The 20,940-nt window shown below is 44.8% G+C and overlaps 1 protein-coding gene across 1 annotated transcript in view; it reads right to left on the bottom strand.

Annotated features, from left to right (window-relative positions):
• LOC125021601 overlaps positions 1 to 19,935 on the bottom strand; it is a 109,712-nt gene extending 89,777 nt beyond the window's left edge. Inside the window, exon 1 of the mRNA XM_047607721.1 lies at positions 19,794 to 19,935. The gene's annotated coding sequence lies outside the window, so the exon portion shown is untranslated. The remainder of the gene's footprint in view (positions 1 to 19,793) is intronic.
• Positions 19,936 to 20,940: the final 1,005 nt, after the last annotated feature.

The raw sequence follows: 20,940 nt of genomic DNA, 5'->3' as shown, positions 1-20,940 counted from the left end.
GATCTAGACTCCTTTCTAAACATCCCCCTCGAACCAGAGGAGATTTAGGTGAGAGCATTTCTTAGGTTTCTTTCAGCCACAAAGAAAACATTTTAGCTTCTCAGTAATCCTTCCTGAAACCCTCCCTAAGCTCCGAGGGCCCTTCCTCCCTTGGTCATCCCTCCGGCCCCCGTCTGGGATCTTCGGGGAGCGTCTCTCCACACTAAAGCCTGCCACACAAAACATTCGCCATCCATCCCTCCCTCTCTCTCTATCCTCTCTCTCTCTCTCTCTACATGACCCCTCTGGGACCCAGTTGACCTTCCTGTCGACGTCAAAGTAAATCAGAGCGGGAGCCGGAGCGACGAGGGGCTCCACCCAGGGGGCTGGAGGTCTAATCACTGCGTTCCTCAAAAAAAAAGCCACAGAGGAAACATTAGCATTCCTGCGTCGGGGCCGGCAGGTATGTCGTTTGCTTTCTATCTCCATTTTTTACCCCGGCGAAGATGCAGAATCCCCCACTCCCTTTTTACATCTCCGCTTCCTCGCACCACGCGAAAGAGACGGAAATGGATGAAATGGTCGTCTCATTTTATCCACCTGACTGACAACCACCCAGCTACACATGCCGGTACATACATGGTAGTCTGATATAGGAGGACGTCCTTTAGATGAAACCATATTTGTATTTTTTTTTCTTCTGGCATGTTCCAGCTTCAGTGTGAGTAATGAAGTATGATCGCAGATTATTTTTGGACCGGCGTTAAGATAAGGACTCAGCCTCGGTCCCTCTGAACTCAACAAGTGTGATGCGGAAACCCTCAAGTCAGAACGGACTTGCAAGTGATACGTGAGGCTCAGATCGGGTCCGAGATTATTCCCCCCACAGCCCGATGATTCAGGTTGATACAAGAGGAGATAAAACACACACCGCAGCTCTCAGTCATTTTGGTAGATACGCTCAGTCACCGAGTGGGCGATTCCAGTCATTTGTTCGCAGACACACACAAAATAGTTCCTTAATTCCACACGCGGTTGCTTTTCCAAAGCCGCACGAGCACAAGCGCAAACAAACAAACGGTCTCGGCCTTGTTTTTAACAGACTTTTAAAGTTTAAAGTGACACGAGACGTGAGTGCGGAGATTCGACGGGGCCGGTGCTGCTGGTGCTGCTGCTGCTGCTGCTGCAGCTGCAACGGGGAGAAAGGACTGCGAGGGAATGAATGAATGAATGAAGACACAGCGAACCCTGAGCGGTAGTCACAGTGAGGCCCAGAGTGACGCCTCAGCCTGGGCCAGATGAAACCCAAATCTGTGTTCGTTTACCGCGGCCGGCGGAACTCACCGCAAACTTTAACAATTGGGCTGAGAATTCGAAAAGCTTGATTTTCCGTTGCAACACAACGAAACGATTAGTCTGTCAAGCAGTCAATGAAGACGTTATTTCATGAAAGGAAATGTCCCACACGGACTACTTTTTAGCAGCTTTTGATGATTTCATACAGGCCTGTGTGAAAAGTTCAATTTCTTGGGAGATTTAAATGTCATCTAGGAACCACCACTTTCAGATACTGTGTATTAATATAATATTAATATTAATATACATAAAGAAAATTAAACTAATTGTTTAGCTTTTTCATTATATACCAGTATGAAATAATCTATTCTCCTGCATCTTTATTGTTTTAAGCTTCTCTAATTACTTGTAGCGTATATTTCTAAGTGTTTATCTTACCTTAATTAAGGTATCTAATACTTCTTATATAATATATGGGTTATACAAGGTGCACACACACCCACTCAGGAAATCCTCCATTAGATGAGACAGTGGGAAGGCGAGACCTGAGCTCCCGGGTTATGGTTCAGGCTTTATTAAAGCCGAAGTAGTTGGACTCACAGACGGCTACTCCCCGGACAAGTCGTGCATCTTGTGAAATGATACTTTTATCGGTGCGCCCCGTGCAACATTCGCTCATATCAGTAATGGGATATGCTTCACTGCATGAGGCGAAAAAACCTTGGGAGAGAACGTAGCCTCGTTTGATTCAATTTCCCCCGCTCGCTTTCGCGGCAAAGCAGGTTTGGGGATTGACTGAATATTCACAGCGCGCCGCTCAAACTTTCTCCCAGGTTCGCGTGGAATCCGTGCGCCGGGAAGAGGAAAGGCTCCAGACGGACGTCTTTTAAGATTCCCAAATCCTGAGTTTCGCTAGCAGGAGTTTTGGGGTCAAGGTGTGAAGGGAGGACCAAAAGAGCTATTTCCCACAATCCCTCCGCAGCTACAGTCCCCCAGCTGTTCAAGGGCTTCCATAACAACAGCTGCGCGGAGGTTTAGTGGTTCACGTTGCCATGACAACACCAGGATCAATTGGCATGCACAGACACTCGGTGCTAATAGCGAAAGTGACATTATGCCGTAATTTAATTTCAATAAAACACAGGCAGGCCTTTTTTTTTTTTATTATTGCACTAAGATTCAGGGGGACATAAAAAAAAAAAAAGAGGAGGCAAATAATTAATTTTGCATGATAATGCGAGTGGCTCGCCCGCACAAAACTTGCAAGGATCTCCCACGCATATTGACAAACCCACCTAGCAACCTCGCACTTCAAAAAACCCAGTCCCCGGCGTTAAAGATTACGGAGCGCGATTGTTTCCCAGCTCATACAATGGAGGCTAAATAAGTCCTCATGCCTGGCAGCTGCATGTGCCACAGATCACTGACCGGCAGGATGTGCAACAATCAGAAATATTTCTGTTCTCCTGACAAACAGGATATCAGGTCAGTTGGCCACCTTTACAGTGAGGATTTAGACTCTATGGGGGGGATTTTCAAGTATTGTGCCGGACCACGGAGGAACAGCCTCGGCTCTGCACGTGCGGGACAATAGACCGTCGGGCAGTGCGTCGCGAGCGGTCTCGTTTTTTTACGACAGAGACGTACTCACTGTTCCCGCTCTCTGCTCCCCAGCCTTTTGCCGCTTTTTTTTTATCCGGTCGGCCCAACTTCAACCGTTCGAGGCTTATTCCTGAGGAGCGTTCAGGGCTCACCATGACAATAGCAGGTATTCCCACGGGGGTAACCGGAGCCGGCGCGGCGTCACCCCGGGTTTAAGCCCAACATTTAACGAGCACGCAGCTGATAGAGGCAGCTGCGGCAGACTAAACACGGCCCCGGCCGAGTCGACGCGCACAACCGCGAGCACATCACCCCAGCTTTCTGGCCAACTTTTCTTTCCGCGCGACACGAGGTTCGCCGGCGTCGCGCGCCTCCGCCACTAATTGACTCTCGGGCTGATATTTGACATTGATTACTCGTCCCCGTCTCGCGGAACACGATAGTCCCTTCAGAACGCACGCGGGGAAAGCCAAACAGGAATCCGCGGGCTAAAAATACCCGCGTCGTGATGAGTCAGGATGGACTGAGCAAACAAAAAGACACCAGTCTCATTTCCTCCAGTCTGGGCTCTGGGCGAAGACTTATGGAAAAGAAAAAAAAAAAAAAAGAAAAAAATTCCAGTCCTCTCTGCCACAAGTGGATTCCTCTAGTTAATGAATCAATCGGCATCAGGAAGAAGAAGAAGAAGAAGGGGAGAAAAAAAAAGAATCTACAGACGGGGATAAAGAGAGATTAACCGAATGGAGGCTAATGATGTGGAAATAATTCACAGACAAAAAAAAGAGAGTAAAAAGGTGCGAGAAGATAAAAGTGTTTTGTGCCGACGCGTTTGGGAGGCGTTAAGTGATGTTGGCTCATCCAGGATAGACTGAAACAATCTCAGAGGCGAACATCTTCAAACATGTGCATACGTATAAAAAAGAAAATCAACGGCCACTGACATTTTATAACACGCGTCTACAATATAACTAACTTTATCAGTAAGTACCATTGTTAGTTGAACAAGGAAGGTATATTTCCTTTACACGAATGAACTCGATCCCTGCGTTCAGCCTATAGATTACTCACCGGGAGGTTTTGAAAACTTGTGAGGAAGCTCACATGAACGCGGCGACAGTGAGCGCCCTCTTACAGGAATTCATTAACAGTCATCACAGAACGTGGTATCCAATTCTCTTTGATACGTCCAGGTAATGAAGTAAAAAAAAATTTAATTTTCCCTGCTCACTACTTTTTTTGTGGCAAAAAGTTAGTCTGGAACTCCTCCACCGACATTGCAATCAGATGCCAACGGAGAGGTTGATTTTGTTTCCAGCAGGTTTTTTTTTTTTTTTACTCTGTATCAGTTAAAACATGCCACATAGTGAAATCCAAATGGAGTGTTACCAGAATCATGTTCTGATGAGAATTAAATCTGGCTACACCAGGCTAGGTAATCTTAGCAAGGCACGCATCCTCCAGTTGCTGCATTTACTCCACACATGAACTCACAAACTGATGCAGATGATATAGATTCAGTGACATTCAAGTTTTGGGGTTCCTCACATGTAATTTCTCATATATAGATATATATATATATATTGTGGTCATTGTTGTGGTCATGTCAACATCTATTTCCCCCGTAGTCAAGCATGCTTTTCAATATTGTATATTTCACACTGTACGGTTATTGCATTTTTTTTATTTTTTTACCCAACTTCCCAAATGCAATAAAAGTAAGGTAAGTAGTGAGCTTCTATACGTAGCGCCAGCCATCAAAAATATGCTCCTCAAACCCCTCTAGGCTGCCGCTGAAACTCTTGCGCTCATATGCTCTTTCACTTACACGAAGGCAAATACGGGGATCTGGTTTTCAGGTGTGTCTCAGTGAGTCACGCTGCCTCGTTTTCAAGGACGCTACTCTTTTCAGCAACAGTAAGGCCGTTTTAATCATGTAACGCTGATACCATTATATTTTGACAATATGCTATTGTTAAATGAATCATTTTCTGGAGCGTGTCTTGCTTTCATACATCACACATTGAGGAATAAATAAAGGATTATCTTTTCTTATCCTCCTATGATGGAACTGTTCAAAAGCAGGGCTCAGCCGAAGGGAGACATCAATGCGAAAACGCACTGATGGTTCAATGTGACTGCGTGATTAACAATAAAATGAACTATTAGCGCATTAATTGTAAGATATGTGAGCTACTGACTAATGGGTAAATAAAACCATTAGCAAACACACAGTCATCTCGCAGAAATTCTGTAACAGCATGCAAACCAATCCAGATGCTGCAGGAAAACAAGCTGTTTGCACCATACTTCATAATGACTCTTTGCAATTTAGATCGCGTGTCGTGCACATGAGATGTTTCCGTGACAAATCATTTGGACCGTTTCTTACGAAAAATCTAACTTTCTGCTCGCAATTCCCCACTGCCATGTTTTTAACTTTATAAATTCAGCGGCTGTGTTTCCATTATTCCTAGAAATGCGCAAAACCCAAATATCGCAATAAAAAAGTGGCAATGGAAACACCTACATTTCGGAAAATAACTCTCAAATATCGAAAGTATCAATTTAAAAGTGCGGAGTTTGACGTGGGGGGTCATGTGACCAGTCCGTTTGAAGTCCATCTTCCTCAAAGTGAAGTGACGAGAATTATGAGGTATCGCGATACGAGACTTTACGAGAGTTACGGCTCATTTGCGAAACATGAATGGAAATTTCAGAAATGTGACTAATTTTGTGTGGAAACGCAGCTGTTTTTAACACAAAATGCACAAATACAACGTAACGTAATATAATGCACAATTCATCTGTAAATTCATCTGTAAAAGTCTGTAATCTGTCAGTGTGAGAATTCAGGCTTTATACCGGTACGGAGTTTCTGAAACAACTTTCCAAACTCCTTCTGGAAATGCTGCTTGCAACATGTACATTAAAGGAGATGGATGATGCCTCTTTCTGGAAGCACAGAGAAAGCTTCGCTTAAAGCAGTCGCATTCTCTTTGTGACAGGAATTTAAACAACCAGTGTCTGCACATTATTCCCGCCATGGCCTCATTATTTATATAAAGGTAACATTTCTTTTTTTTTTTTGTTGCAGTGCATTTAAGGATTCTTTCATTGTCTGGCCGTGAAGCAGCTCGGGGTAGGCAGGGAGGACAGGAACACAATGGACTTGGCAGTTACAGCCAAGGCAGTGAGGAATTCCCCATCACTGTGTCTGAAGTGAGCTAACCTTGTTTTTTTTTTTTTTCTCTCCCCCCCTTTCTTTCTACCTCTTCACTCCTGGCGAGAGTCCAAAGGAAGAAAGTTAACTCCTTCGCCGACGAGCTGGATGTCTGCTTTAGTTATTTGTTCGGTGCGCGCGGCTCCTCATAATGATGCGTTATATCCCCGCGGACTGAGCCTGCAGAATTCGCTGATGGCCGCGCGCATTTCTGCGGTCTCCGCCACGCATCTCCTCGCATTAGAAATGCACCGCTTATTTCACAGCCTCCCTCAGCTCCATATCCAGGTAGTTAAATACAAAGTGCTTTCTGTCCATTTCCCAGGGGAGGAAATAGTGTCTTTAAATTCAAGGTGCTTCGCCATCTGTATTAAATGTCTGTGGCGGTTTATAAATACCACTGACCACGGGGGGGTGGGGGTGGGGGTGGGGGAGGAAGGGGGACGGCAGCGTGCCTGTTCTCTGAGACCGGGAGATTCACACAAACCCTTTTGGTTAAGGGAAGAAAAAAAATACTTAAAGCGGCGAAAAAGTCAGATGGCGGACTCTCAATCGATTTCTCCCCCCCCCCGCGAGCACGAGCGAGCACGCTGTCGGACACACGTGTCTGCGGATAAGTAGGCCTGTTTTGAAGTGGGCGTCTCGGAGGCAGGTGCGAGTCATCCCTCATCTCCTGTCACGGTACATCTCACCTTCACAGTCCAACTGACGGCACTCTTCATTGCTCTCCGAAGAACCTCCCCCTCACCCCCCCCCCACCACCACCACCACCCTGCCTCTTTTTGTACATTTAACGACTGGTGGTCAAGTTTGTTCTCAAGAAATGAAAACCAACAAACCACAACACCAGAATTCTGATTTTTAAAGGAATATTTTGACATTTGATATTCGCTTAATTGCCGAGAGGAGGGGGGGGGGGCTGCACAGCGTCGTAGCACACCGGGCTACTAGCTAGGTTAAAGGTCACATCTGGAGATCTGATCTCGTATTATAACAGCGTGATAGCGCGGACTCTCATATCGCTCCGCGTACAGTTAGCTTTAAGACTGGAGCACTTAGGCCTGATGGTTTTATTTCAAAGCGTCGCCCGCTAACCCGTCCCTGCCATTTTCTTTTCTCTCCAAAGCTAAACAAACAAATCTAACCCGCAATCAGCGCTATCGCATTTCAAACTCCCATTTACACGGCGCTGACACCGCAGCAATGCCAAAGCGGTGCCAGCAGAGAGACGGGCACGAATACCGCGGGGGTATCGAGACCTTGACCAGAGGAGAGCGGCCGAGGGGGGAGAGCGGGGGGAGGGAGGGGAGGGGAGGGGAGGGGAGGTGCCGCGAAAGCTCTCGCTCCTCCACCATTTGAGAGCATCGTCATGTAGGAGCAGTCTTGACGCTGCGCCGCCTCCGGGCTGCCGTATTTACCCGCCCGCCGAGTCGACCAGCTGTTTATAACTCACTTTCAGCGCGGAACCATCATCACTCTTCGGAGATGAACCTTTATGAAGTTACGCGGGGAGTGGGAGGTGCGCGTGGGTGCGTGACTGCATGTCATTTTTCATTCTTTTATCCAATATTTCTTTTATTTTGCGATAATTAAAGTGCTCTAAACTTTCTTATGAATTCCACGGAGGTGCTTTGTCACCTCTGCTGCAAGCTGCCAACTTTCATACTCGCTGGTATTCGAGTTTAAATGACTTCCAGATCCCATTGTTGTTTTTATTTAGAAATGGCGCGGGTATTATTGATGTATCCGCGGAAGCTGCGTGTATATAATGCGCTCTAACGCCGTCGAGCTGAGTGCGCATGGCGTCGAGATGCAAAGGGGCTTTCAGTTGTGATTTTTGTCAACACACACAAATACAAAACTTCTGCAAAACTTCACCTTAACTGTGTTAGTGTTCATCACATGTGTCACTGACCTTGACTAACAACAGCAGGAATTACACAAATTTAAATTGTGATTTTTTTTTGTTATTATCCGTTTTTTTCAAAAATGGATGTAAGATTTTTCCCCCCTCTGAACTAGTCACTGAATGAAACTTTTTTTCAATGGTGAAAATAACTCATCTGTTTCTACTTCCGAAGAATCCACTGCAAGTTGGTAACGTGCAAGGTTGAATTTGTGCTTCAAGGAGCTTTAAAAGTACTTTGGTTCAACTACTTTGAGTAAGGTCTGCTGCAAGTTTCCTCAAGGTAAATATAAAACACTTTTAAAGCCTTTTAACTTAATGTGTGGACATGCAGACTGTAAATTTAGCCTCACAGCTGGTCCCTCAACAAAAGGCCGGGGTACACCATGGTAAGGGTTCACCTCTGTTTATATACGTAACTGTCAATGGTGTTTAATAAAGACGCTGTGAAAACTGGACTTTAATGGAGTGGTAATATTTGAAATCGTTGCGTTTTCCAAAATCCCCCACACCCCAACTCCAGGCCAGGCATTGCGACTGGACTCCCTCCCGATTGGCTAGCCCTCAATAAATAACTCCTGAACTGCTTCCAAGCAGGGCAGCATTAAACTGGAAAAGCATCCAGCGGCAGGTTTACCTCATTTAAATTGGAAGAACTGCTGCTGTTGGCCAATAACTCGTTTACAGGCGCAGTTTGAGCTATGCTCAAAATTCGACCCAATTTACATGCAACAGGGAAAATCGAACAACTGATGGGAACATGTCCTCCTCCTCCACACTAGGTGGCGATATGTGTCTTTTAAGCCACCGTTCCTGGCCCCCAGAAGCTCTTGTGTGAATTATGGGCACGACTTCCAGTATGAACCAGAACCGGTGTTTGTTTACTTGTTAACTGTTCTTGACAAATACTAATATAGAGGAGCTACAGGATTACATGAAAAAGTGGCCAAAGATAGCATACAGTCGCATTTCTACTACATTTCTTGCTACTATCTTAACGCAGTGAACAATCTTAATCTTATCTGTGGCGTACCAGTAAGTACCAGGTTGCTCGTGTTTATTATTAAGATTAAAATACTGCATTAACATTTTGTTAGGTCTATCCTGAAATTATAGCATTTTTCAGAGAAAGGTAACACAACGTGTTGTTGCCTGCAGTGTCCTCCACACAGATGAAATCATTCTTGCTGATTTTCTTGCAACACTACCATCAATCCTCCTTAGCGGCCAGCGTTTCTCTTTGTCTTGTTTTTTTTAACATATTGCACATTTGATGGAATGTTTCACATTAAATCCAGTAGCGCAAAATAACAACACAAATACAGTTGCCAGTGGAACATGACTTATAAGAAAAAAATAGAAAAGAAAGAAAGAGCAGAGAAAGAAAGAAGAAAGGACAAAAACAGGCATTTTTGCAGACACTGATGGATTGTAAGTATAATTCAAAGTCCTCGTAAAACACTGAAAAATCGTTAAGAAATGAAAACGGTCCAACGTTCAAATAAACCGCTACAGGAAATGGAACCCGCTAGCAATCAATGGCTCACTGCTACACCGGAAGTAGCACCCATGAGCGCCCACCAGGAATAAGGTGGATAATAGTTCAGCTTTTTTAATCTTGTACGTAATGTGCGTGCTACTTATGGCACAGATAAGATGTGCGCTATCCCTCAGGTGGTTCTTCTACCTTGTTGACGCACACGCGTTGTCCAGTTCAAGTCCGATTAAGGCGTATACATGCCGGAGAAAAATGATTTCCAAGCGCCTTATCTGGGTGTCTTAATCGGATAAGGAGAACTCCTTATTTTCAGTCCGAGTAACGTGTTTACATGCACTGAAGTTGTCCACTTATCGTTGGATTAAGACAATAATTCGTTTTTGTCACATGCATGTAAACACACTGAGTGTATGCCTGGTGGTGTGCATTTATTTCAAATCAGCCTTTGACCGACCTTAATTCGCTAGTGAAATATACAAACTATAAGACATAAACAAACCGTTTCTCATCCTTAGCTATTGTACATTTGAGAGATAAAAAAAACGGGACTTTCACAAAGTTTGGGACCCACCTATAAACGTCTGAAAGTTAAACGCGTAACACCTTTCATGTCAACCCGCACGCCATCCAGACCCGCTCGCTTGCTGAAACCTTGACTGAAGTGCCACACATCTGTCATCTGGACCGAACAAGATCCACAGAGCGGACAGCTGCCAAAGTCAAGTGGCGTGCCGCTCAGTCTTCCACAGTAGTCTCCATTTTGCTGCCATGTCATGTTATGTCTGCTGCATGTAAGCTGCCTTCTGCCCCGGACCCCTCGGCGCGGGGCAAAATACGGGGAATTCAAATAAAAAAAAAAAGAGAACGAATCAACATGAAAAGACAACCACTTCTCGACAGACACTTCACGGTGACGCTCATCTGTCCCGACGCCGTACTTCGGCAGTGCTCACTTTTCAGGAATGTCTGGAACAATGCAATCTTTGAGAGAGACAACCTCTTATCGCGGCGCACATCCTAACATGCTAATTACCCCACACACAGTTTGAGTTCATTTATTATGCATGAAATAATCTAATATGATGACTGTGATAATTATGCGCACATAGATAAGATAAAAGAGTAGTAACCAATTATGGCACAGGAGTTGGGAAAAGTAATTATTCTTTGTAGTGGAAAGAAGTCTCGCCTCGGAAAAAGGAGGTTCAGTCTGTTTTTCTCCCCCCCCCCACCCTCCCTCCCTCCCCCTCCTCCCACCACTCACTTCTCAGGGCTGCAATTAACATGTGGGACCATATCTGCAAACCCTGATAATGTTTAAGGGATATTTTTTTGGGTCGAGACACGCCGAGACATTGTTGTTATAACCATTTAAGGATGTTAGAAACCTTTCGCCGAGTGGCCACGGCAGAAACAAAGCTCTAATAGCGAGGAATCTGCTCGGGTAAACTGTTTCCTTCCACGGATTCATTTATAGAGATGTGTCTGTTATGATAATTCCGCACGCTCGCTCCCCGAGCCTCTTCACACACCCTAGAAATCTGACATGTTTACATTGCGACTTGAAAGGCAGCATGACTCGATGCCTTCGGGTCTCGTCGGCATCGGCAAATCAGACAGGACAGCGAGAGGAAGGAGTGGTGCTCAGAGCCGAGCGTTTCGCAAATCAGACGCGTGTTGTGGAGTCATTAAATATTACCACTTCTAAAATCAGAGCTGGCGTGCGGTTAGCCTGCGCCACTATGCAAACACACTTAACACAGCGCAGCTTTCTTTGACAAATTACGTGCCTGCCACCGCAAATCACAGGAAACAGAGCCACTGCGGTAATTCAATTTTTCTGTGACTGCTTTGGCAGGGATTTTCCTCTGAATCAAACTTTTTATGTGACGGAATGCGGCTGCGAGGGAAGAAGTTTTTAACAGCGCTCACGGGCGAGGGAAGAAGCAGACTAAAAACTTAAGTTAATGGGGATTATATAACCGCGTTTGAATCCATTTTTTTTTTTCATCATCTGAAGGTATTTTGTCTCGCTGACATCTAACCCAAACCACATTTCCGTGACTCAGGAGTGCACACGTCACCCCTCGCACTCATCCGGAAACCTCTGTCACCCATTTCCCAGCCCAAGACTCCCTTGGACCGGCTTTACGTGACTCATGATTACTTGCAGAGCCTAAGCTTCAGGCCAAACATGATACTCTGAGAGCAGTTAACAAAGCCCCGAATTGTCCAGGAGGCAGCTCTCACGAACAATGCCGCGTCGCTTCTAATGGGATCGTCAGGTTTTTAAATTCACACCAAACATCAGGACAATGCGGACCATTTTCCTTGGAAAGGCGCGTCTTTCGCGTGGGCGTCCGATCTCGCGTTTCACGAGAGGAGGAAGACGAAAAGACGCGGGGACGTTTTTGTGTGTGTGCGCGCGTGCGCTCCCCGGTTTAAGCTGGAGGTTAATGTCAGCCGCGCTCGTGTTTCCCTCGCGCTCTCAGAGAAGTCGTGGTGTTGGAAATGCAATGGAGTGGGGAGAGGAGAAAGCGAGGGCGACGCGCGCGGCCGGGACGGCGATCGCCGCACGCCGTGCGTTTCGTGCGGACGCCTGATGTTCAGAGTAATCATGGTACGGCAGGAACGGTTTCCCAGGTGTGCGTTTTCAGACGTGCCAAAAAAGAAGTTGTGCCAAAGCACGTGTGTGTCCGCAAACTTCCAAGAGCACCTGTGCAGATCAATACATAAGGCATAGCCAGGCAAATAAAGGTGTTTCAACTGCCACTACTTTAAGTTACTATTATCAGTCACAACTGTGCTAAATAAAAAAGTGCACCAGGGACTGTTTATATGTATATTATTTTACCACAAGAGTATTGTAGGAGGCTGTGGAGGATGGCGGTGGTACAAAGTGTGTTATAATACTGGTTTCTATGGGCGGTGGAGTTGAAGCAACAGTCGTTGGTCAAGGTTCAAGAAATGTGTTGATTTTCTTGTTAATAAAGCAAACTTTCCGTCTTCATGTTCAAGTTACTGATGATTTTTTTTCCCTGCGTGTGACCGTGTTCTTTCACTTGAAAAAGGGCTTTTGCTCCCAAATCAGAACCACGAAAATCTTTTACAAGCCTTTAACTGCTGAGTCACTTTAACCTAGTTGCCAGATTCAGTCCATCCTCCTTTAACACCTGCACCATTCCTCACACATCTATCACGCCGGTTGACTGCGAGAGCTGACGGACGACTTCCGGTCCAACTTATCCAACACCTTTTCGTGTGCAGCTGTGACGAGGCGATCGGCTTTATCCGCCGAAGCCGTGGGTGGTCAGAGTGTTCTGGCTGGTCTGTGGGTTTGTGGGCTGGATTGCAGTTTCTGCGTGACATGTTTGCAGTTGCAAATTAGCAAAAAATATTCAGTAATTGTCAGCAGTGAGCGGCTTCATTATTTCAGCACATTTTCGTGAAACATTACTTTAAATGCAGATCACCTCAATTCGACCGCAACCAGTGGAAACAGTTAACCCTTTACAGGGCGCTCACTGAAATGCTTGGAAATTCTAAATCTCAACCCCAAGACGTCACAGAAGGTTGTTTTACTTTTGTGAAATTTTACAAATTTTTAAATATCCATGGAGAAACTCAAAAGGAATGAATTTAATAAATGTGGCTCCTTGTTCTTAAGTGGTAAATAAATGTAAACATGTATTTAGAGCATTGGCACAGGAGCGTTGATTCAGGAGCATTCACATCGTCACATTAGTGACAACATTAGTCCACTTCTTCGTGGTACCTAATAAATCAGCTATGCTCAGCGTCCATGCAGAGGTGGATCTTAAAGACCATGTTTCCTTGATCTTCTCTGATTGGCTGAAAGAAACCAACAAGCTTCTGAACCTCACTGAGAGGAACAGGAACGCAATTTAAAACGTGCGCCCAAGTTACCATATACGGTTCCTTGCCCCGTAAAGGGTAAACTGTAAATCTGAATTTCAGTAGCAGGGTGAGAGGGCGAAACTCTGGACGCGGATGTGAATTCAGACGAATAAGAGCCTTTAATATTTTAAGAACGAAAGGCCTTAAGAGACGGTAACAGATGTAGCCTCCCCACGGAAAATGAAATGCACTTCAACTGAAGTCGTAAAATCATGACACTTTTATAGCGGGGGGACAAGACTACATAAAAGAAGTCATTTGCAGTTAATAAGAGTGATCACTAAAAAGCATTAGGGTAAATTATTCTGTCCTTGCCACTGTTCAATGCGTTCGCTGAAGTCTGCTGATAAGCTGCTGTTTCACCTAAGAGCTTATGACAAGTGTTCTACCAGGCATCTACAAAAAAAAACAAAAAAAAACAAAAAAACACACTTGCAGATTAAAGGTATACAAATGGATTTGAAGAGAGAGAGTCGCTTTTGTTGAAGTCTAACGTCAAAAATAAAGGGCCGGCTACGGACTGAGTGAAAATATTGTCCTTCAGATCGATGGCGTCCTGGAGTGCAGTAGGCTGAAACATTCAGATGAGATGTGAGTGGCAGAAAGAGCAACGCGCTGGAATAATATTGTCGGGGAGGATTGTGGAAAATGGAACCGTGCTCCAGTAAACAGCCTCTTGGAGGTCACAACTGGTGCGTTTCAATTGAAAGTGCGAGTGGACTTCAATGGACAGCTCTGCCAATAATCAAAGTGAGGCGATTCCAAAAAGCCATACGCCACCGTTTCCAAAGAGGCACGCATTTTTCTCCCTGCTCGCGTGCTGCTTCGTGCCTCGTCCTGTAGCTCCACCAGCAATTAATGCAACGGTTCAGGAGGTAGTTAAAAAACAGAAATGCGCACCACACCTTTAAACTTTGTCTGTTTGTCTTCAGCTTTGTCATTAAAGTTGCTAGAACTCGAGAGGCGAAACAACAGCTTTCCTGCTGGCAAAAAGCGCCGCAGTGCCGAAAAACAGCTGGTACCGTACCTACAGCACGGAAAGACCGGCGTTTATGTGAGAGAGAGAGAGAGAGAGGGGAAAAAAAGCTGTAGTGGCGCAATGGGAATCTTGATAAAATCGTCAAACTGCAACATGACACTTGCAAGGAAAAGTCACCGCAGCCTTTCTTCTGTGGAGGGGTGAGCAGTCATTGCTGTTAACATGAAAATAGATAAATAAATAAATAAAAATCCTCCTTTTTTTTCTTTTTTTTTTTTAAAGAGTATTGCACTGTGGGAAATTCTTAACAGCAGCAACAACATTTTGGCTGATGCATTTATTCATTTTCGAAGGGTAGCGCAAATATGCAGCCACGCAGCGCTCGCTGGGATTTTCTCGGCTATGATCTGCCGTTGAATTCAAATCAAATATTTTGAACCTCACCCAGCTCAGCTGTTACCAGGACTCTCAAATATAATAAATTCAGGATTTACTGGCAGGCTTCATATTTCTCTGTGTGAAGCTCTACTCATTTATTAGGATTATCTGCATTCCGCCGGAGATAAGAACCAAACGCACAATGAGGTTCGTAGTCTTGTTAAAGGTCTTCAAATGCAGAATATATAATAAGCCGTTGCTAATTTGATTGTGGGCTTGATCCTTGAATAATAAACACTGATGTCTAAAAATAATGCGGTTTAATTGTTTTCGCCGCAAAAAATAATGACATCAAAAGCAGTTTATACGAGAAACGCTGAATACATTAGTACGAGTGGAGCCAGCCTATTTCTGGTGCGTCTTTAAAATACATTTCTCTGCCAGTAAACAGTGTATCTTTGTGTGTGTGTGTGTCCTGCTGGTGAACAACCTAAGCCGTATTGGACTTTTCCATTCTATGCCACGACTTCGACCCGTTTTAGGGAATGCGTCCCTGCTGGGTTTTCATTTCCTCCGCCTGAAAAAGAGGAATGCAATCAGAGTACCGATGCTAAAATCATTACCTAATGACCAGAGCCTTTGTGCAACTCCGTGCGCGCCGCGGCGTTCGGCGCCGGAGAGCATATCTCAGATAATGTGCGGAGGAGGACACTTCTGAAAAGTTTGTCTGAGGGCTGTCTGATTCGACCGCGCCGAGATCCATCAGTCGGCGGATCTCATTCCGGGGGCCGACGTGGAGGTGCTCTTATTCAGATGGATGTGACTTCCCCGCGCGACGAGGTGATCACATCTCGTGTGGTGAGGCAACACAAGATAACGTGTTCCCATAAAACCAAACGGCGTTTTCAACTGACGCTCATGAGCGATGTGATGTGGGCGCAGCTTTTTGCCCAGGTATTTACATCGAGACTCCAGTCTGTTTGAGATTTAGACCAGGGGCCAAGGACCCCCAAACTGATGGAGAGATTAAGTAGGAACCCCCCTATCTATTATATGCGTTCTATATTAAACTTGGTTTAGCGCTAGTTATAAATATATATTATTATTATCATTTTGCATTAAAATATTAAGATAAACATCTTACCATAAACATAAAGATAATGTATTTTATATCTCTTTATCCCTTTACTAACACATGTTGGATTCATGTTAATGTGTATCTAAAGAAATTTAAATTTGTGGGGGAGAATTTAAAAAATACATAAAAAATGTCTAATCAACCAAAAATTTTGCGAACCTCCGGCAGTACCTCCGCGGACCCCCTGTTGAAGACCTATGGTTTAGACGATTAAACCACTTTGGCCAAGGCGAGGAAAATACCTGTTTGTCTTAACATAACCAAAAATTGCTGTTGCCAGTGTAGGGTGATACTGTACCGCGAATAAACCACATCAACAATTAGCTGTCAATGTCTTCACTCGGTTGATAGCAAAAAGAACCTGGTTGCAATTCAGTTCGATGCTGAAACAGCTTACATACACTAGTACCATCTCCAACCGAAAACTCTGCGGTAATTTATTGCTTTGTGGACGTTCAAACACAACAAAGATCTGAAATAAACGAATTAAAAAGCTAATTCTACAACAAAGCCTGTGTTCCCAGATTTGTCCAAATCGGGTGTAAAAACGATTGCAACAGTGGCTAATTGTGGATTTCAAACACGGCTCGTATGTTAATTACATCTCCATGTCCTTCCAGAAATAATGCTTTGTGATGTTTGACGATATATGGGGAATCATTAAATCTGCCTGCTGCTGCTCTCGGAGCATAAATCAGCCCGATCCATCTCTCTCCGACCCCTCTCCCCGGTGGCTTACTTAGAGCCATGCCAACGCAGCACTGGCTGCGGAATGAGCAGGGGTAAGCATGCGAGGGCTGTCCTTAAGCTGCGCCGTCTGACGGCATAAACAGGCCTCTGCCTCCTCTTGAGAGCAATAGGGATCAAGCGAGCTTAGTGGGCATGACCTGCGAGGGCCCAGACGGGGCCGGAACATGCAACGCAACACAATTGTCTTAAGGTCTGCCCCCGCGATTGAACGCGAGAAACGTAGCCTGCATCACATTGCTCACGGGCCGGAACAGGACCTAGATGCACTCCGCTGAGGATAACCCAGCAGACTAAAGCCTTATGAATAATTCTGAACATCCTCTCTCTTTTTTTTTTTCCAGCCTGATTTAAAAAAGTGAGGGCCTCAAAAAAACAAAAAAAAAAGGGTAAAAAAAAAACAAATGAGATATCTCACAATCTGATAGCTGGGAAAGGGAATCCTGCGAAGCAAGTCCTATTATCCTTATCCCCCCCCCAAAATCTTATTTTTTTTCTCCAAAAATGATGTATCGGTTGCTACGGCACCACGCGGGGAGGAATTAGAGGGAAAGGCGAAGGAAATGACAAGACATTTGCTCACGGTTTAATTTCCTCAATTGCTTTTTGGCCATACATAAATGCTTAAATTGGTTTGTAACATATGCTCTCCTCGCTCTGTTTACTCCCTTCATTTAGTGTGACTGAATCACTTTATTAGTGATTATCCCCCCAAAAGCTGCAGGAAAGCACAGCATCACATCCCATCATGTAATTTACCCATATAGTAGGAATGGGAATATGCAAATAGTGTCAAGAGTATTTTGAGGCCCCCCAAATATGCCCCCGGGCTGCTTGTCCAATGACACAAATCATCAATTAAGATCTCAGCAGGGTTTTCGCTGGATAAACCAAATTGACATTATCCCATTCTGACGACGCGAGGAGCTGCGCGGGGCACATCACAACAAAGAACAAACATCTCTGAGGGTGACTGGTAGCGGTGCGTTTCGACTGGCGTCGCGCTCCGCCGCCGCCGCCGCCGCCGCTGAAACCCCGTTCCCAGCTGAATCGTCCGCCGACAAAGGTACACAATCGTCTGAATGCTGCAAAAGGTAACAGGCCCCCCTCCTGCTCTTTCAGCGGCGACACGCGGCAGCAACAACGGCGTCTTTCAAAAGCGTTTACTTTCACAAGGGGCGCGAGTTGGGCTCCTCGTGGGATTTTGTGCTCGGCACTCTGCACCTGCTGAATGTGTCAGGCGAAGGGAGTTAAAGTGGCCCAAATGGCCATTGTGAGATTCTAAGGGAAGCGGATGAATATTAAACAAATGGCTCAGGCATATTTAATTAAGTTAATGTACTCCCAATGCAGAGACCGTGATCTTAGCTATGGGGGGACCCTCATTTTGCATCACACAGCTGCGACATCCCACCACCGACAGACGGCGTGAACATTAAGTTTGTGAAAGTAAAGGGATATTTCCTGAACTTAACATTTAGCAACTTGAAGTGTATTGGGTGCGTACGACTTTCGAGCGGCGCAAACCAAAAGCTGACGCCATCTGAAAAGGTGAGCCCACTGATTGGACGCACCGAAGACATCGAGTCAGCTGGGAATTAGCGCCTTTCCAATGGCAAGGCGCTCGAAATCAAATCAAACAAAAGTGGGCCGACAAACAAACGCGTCGACGCCGCTCCGTTGCCAGTTTGAACGTCTCTCCCGTGAGCGGAATAGTCAAGTCGACCGAACGGGGCGAGCGAACCGGTGCTCTGAAATAGAAAGTGGTGAGTGGCACACAAAGAAGGCCAGTGTTCAGCCCGGGGAAGGTTTTTACAGGGCAGGGGTAGGCTGAGAGTAAACATCAGACCTCGCCGAGATGCAGAAGCACTTCAACCGAGAGCCCGTGGAGAAAAATCAAACCAGACCGGGCCGTTTTTAAACACAAACATGCGGCAAAGTAGAGCGTAGTTTTTGTGGCGTAAATGTAAACCTGCATAGATAAATAAATAAATAAATAAAGAAAGAAAAGAAGGCAGTTTTAGGTAACTGCTCTTAATGACTTGCAAATTGAAAACTGAGAAAGTTGTGAATATATTTACACAAAACCTTATTTTAACAGTCACTAAAAAATATATTTTTAGGTTGCTTTTTTCTTCTCAGTGTGATATTAATATGTCTGGGTTATTATTATTTTTTTTTAATCAGGTCGTTACAAACAAAAAGCAGCCATACCTACATAACACACACACACACACACACACACACACACACACACACACACACACAACCACACAATTGTCAAGAGTAAATTGAATTCTAATCAAATGTGAGTTGCTGAAAAACGTCCCTATAGAAACAACCCGTCACCCGCAACTTTCCGACTCAAAACCAAAGCAGCAACGGTGAAAAAAAAAAAACGTACACGAACATGTTTTTTTTCTTCTTCTTTTTCTTTTGCACGGACTCCGGCGCCTAATCGCAAATTCACAAATACAAACAACCTGAACGCGACGTGTTTTTTTTTTGCGGACAAAGCCGCGGCAAAATAACAGTGACAGAAATCAAACGCCAGCTACCTGCGGCTATATGCGCTCATTCTTAACCCGATCCGCTCACTGTTTTTTTTTTCCCTCTCATTCTTATTTTTAAAAACTACAACCTTTCGCGCAAAAACACCCGCCGCACACGCACAAAAACACATTCTAGACATTTGCATCACAAACATTACCGCGACAGTTTATATATATATGTATAAAAAAAAAGATCCAAACGCCGCATCAAGCACAACAAGAACATATGAAAAAAAAAAATCCACTGGTCTTTCAGTCCAGCACAAAAATGCATCTCCTCTCCTTTCCCTCTCTCTTTTTTCTCCCCCTCCTCGACTGCCCCCCTCCCTCCCTTTTCTCTCTCTCTCCGTCGCTCTCCCTCTTTTTCTTCTCCCTCTCTCTCTCTCCCTCCCTCACTCTCTGCCTCTCTCTTTCCCTCCCTCTCCCTCTCTCTCCCTCACTCTGGCCTGCTGCCTGTCTGACTGTATGAATAATGTCCTGCCTTTTGTAATGAAGGGGGGGAAAGGGGAAAAAAAAAGGGACGCTGAAGTGGTAAAGCCCTGCTCTCATGCACTGACATTGAAAATGAATGACAGCTTACCTGCATGCCAATCTTCATCAGACTGACACTGGGCTGACAGCACAGCCTATACTCCTCCACACAGCCGGTGACGTCAGCGGTGCCAGGCCCCTCCCACCTCCATCTTCATCTCCGCTCCCCCGGTTTTTTCCCAACACCGGGCTGCTGATGCCTTCCAGTGTCCATGGGAAATACGGCAACCACGTGCTGGGCTCCACGACAAAAACACAACCTGGGAAAAGGCATCATATTTGAATCCTGGGAGTGCCGGCACTGCTTACTTCTTACGCTACAAAATAAACTAAAAAAATATCTCTTTAGCTGGCCTGTATGATTTACTTTCCCCTCTGATTGGCTCCAGTGACAATGAATTTAAATATCTTCTTAGGCATCATCATTGCATTGTGCAGGAATAAAGGCTCTATAGCATTATATTAGAAATGTTGTGAGAATATCAGTTTCTCCCTTCATTTTCGGTTATTTTAATTCACATTATAGTACGCATCTCTCAGGCTAGTGCGGCAAACCTCTTGTGTTTAACGCACAAAGTGTAGAAATGAGATCAGATTGTAACCGTCTATTATTGTCAAGTCAAGTTACAGTTACAAGTTGCATACTTGCTTGTTTATTGTTCTATTTAGAGATGTTATTTTTTAATCTCTTTAGGTTTACTACTATCTGGGTCTAGTGGCTCAAACAGAAACAGGACCCTGGGTGTTGGGTTACCAGTCAGGGTCCACATGAGTGACTGATAAACATTCCCTGACTTTTTAAGCTGCATTCTGTTCCTTCGAGGGAAGCCAGGTAGAAATATCATATCATTGAGGCTTAGTTTTTTTTTTTATCTTTACTGTTTAGTAAATTTATTGCTCTGAAGTGTTTTACAATGTTCAGTGATCTACTACCCGCCTACTTAATTAAGTATCCGGATCCTTAACAAACGCTTGGTCCATGGATCGTACTAGGGTCACCTAAAGGCAACATGTCTTCTTCCAGTAAGGATCTGGCCAGCCCCCTGTCGGTCCACATTAGCCATTACATGCATTAAAACAGGCAGTCAGAAACATTTCTTCGGCGATTTCTGTTAACAATACACAGACTAAGTGTTTTTTTTTGTTTTTTTTTTTGTTGTTTTTTTTAAAAATAATAAATCAATAATAATAAATTA

Source organism: Mugil cephalus, chromosome 15 (assembly GCF_022458985.1).
Source record: "Mugil cephalus isolate CIBA_MC_2020 chromosome 15, CIBA_Mcephalus_1.1, whole genome shotgun sequence".
NCBI classification, from domain to species: Eukaryota; Metazoa; Chordata; class Actinopteri; order Mugiliformes; family Mugilidae; genus Mugil; species Mugil cephalus.
Note: the sequence above shows the minus strand (reverse complement) of the source record. Positions and strands in the feature narration are given on the sequence as shown.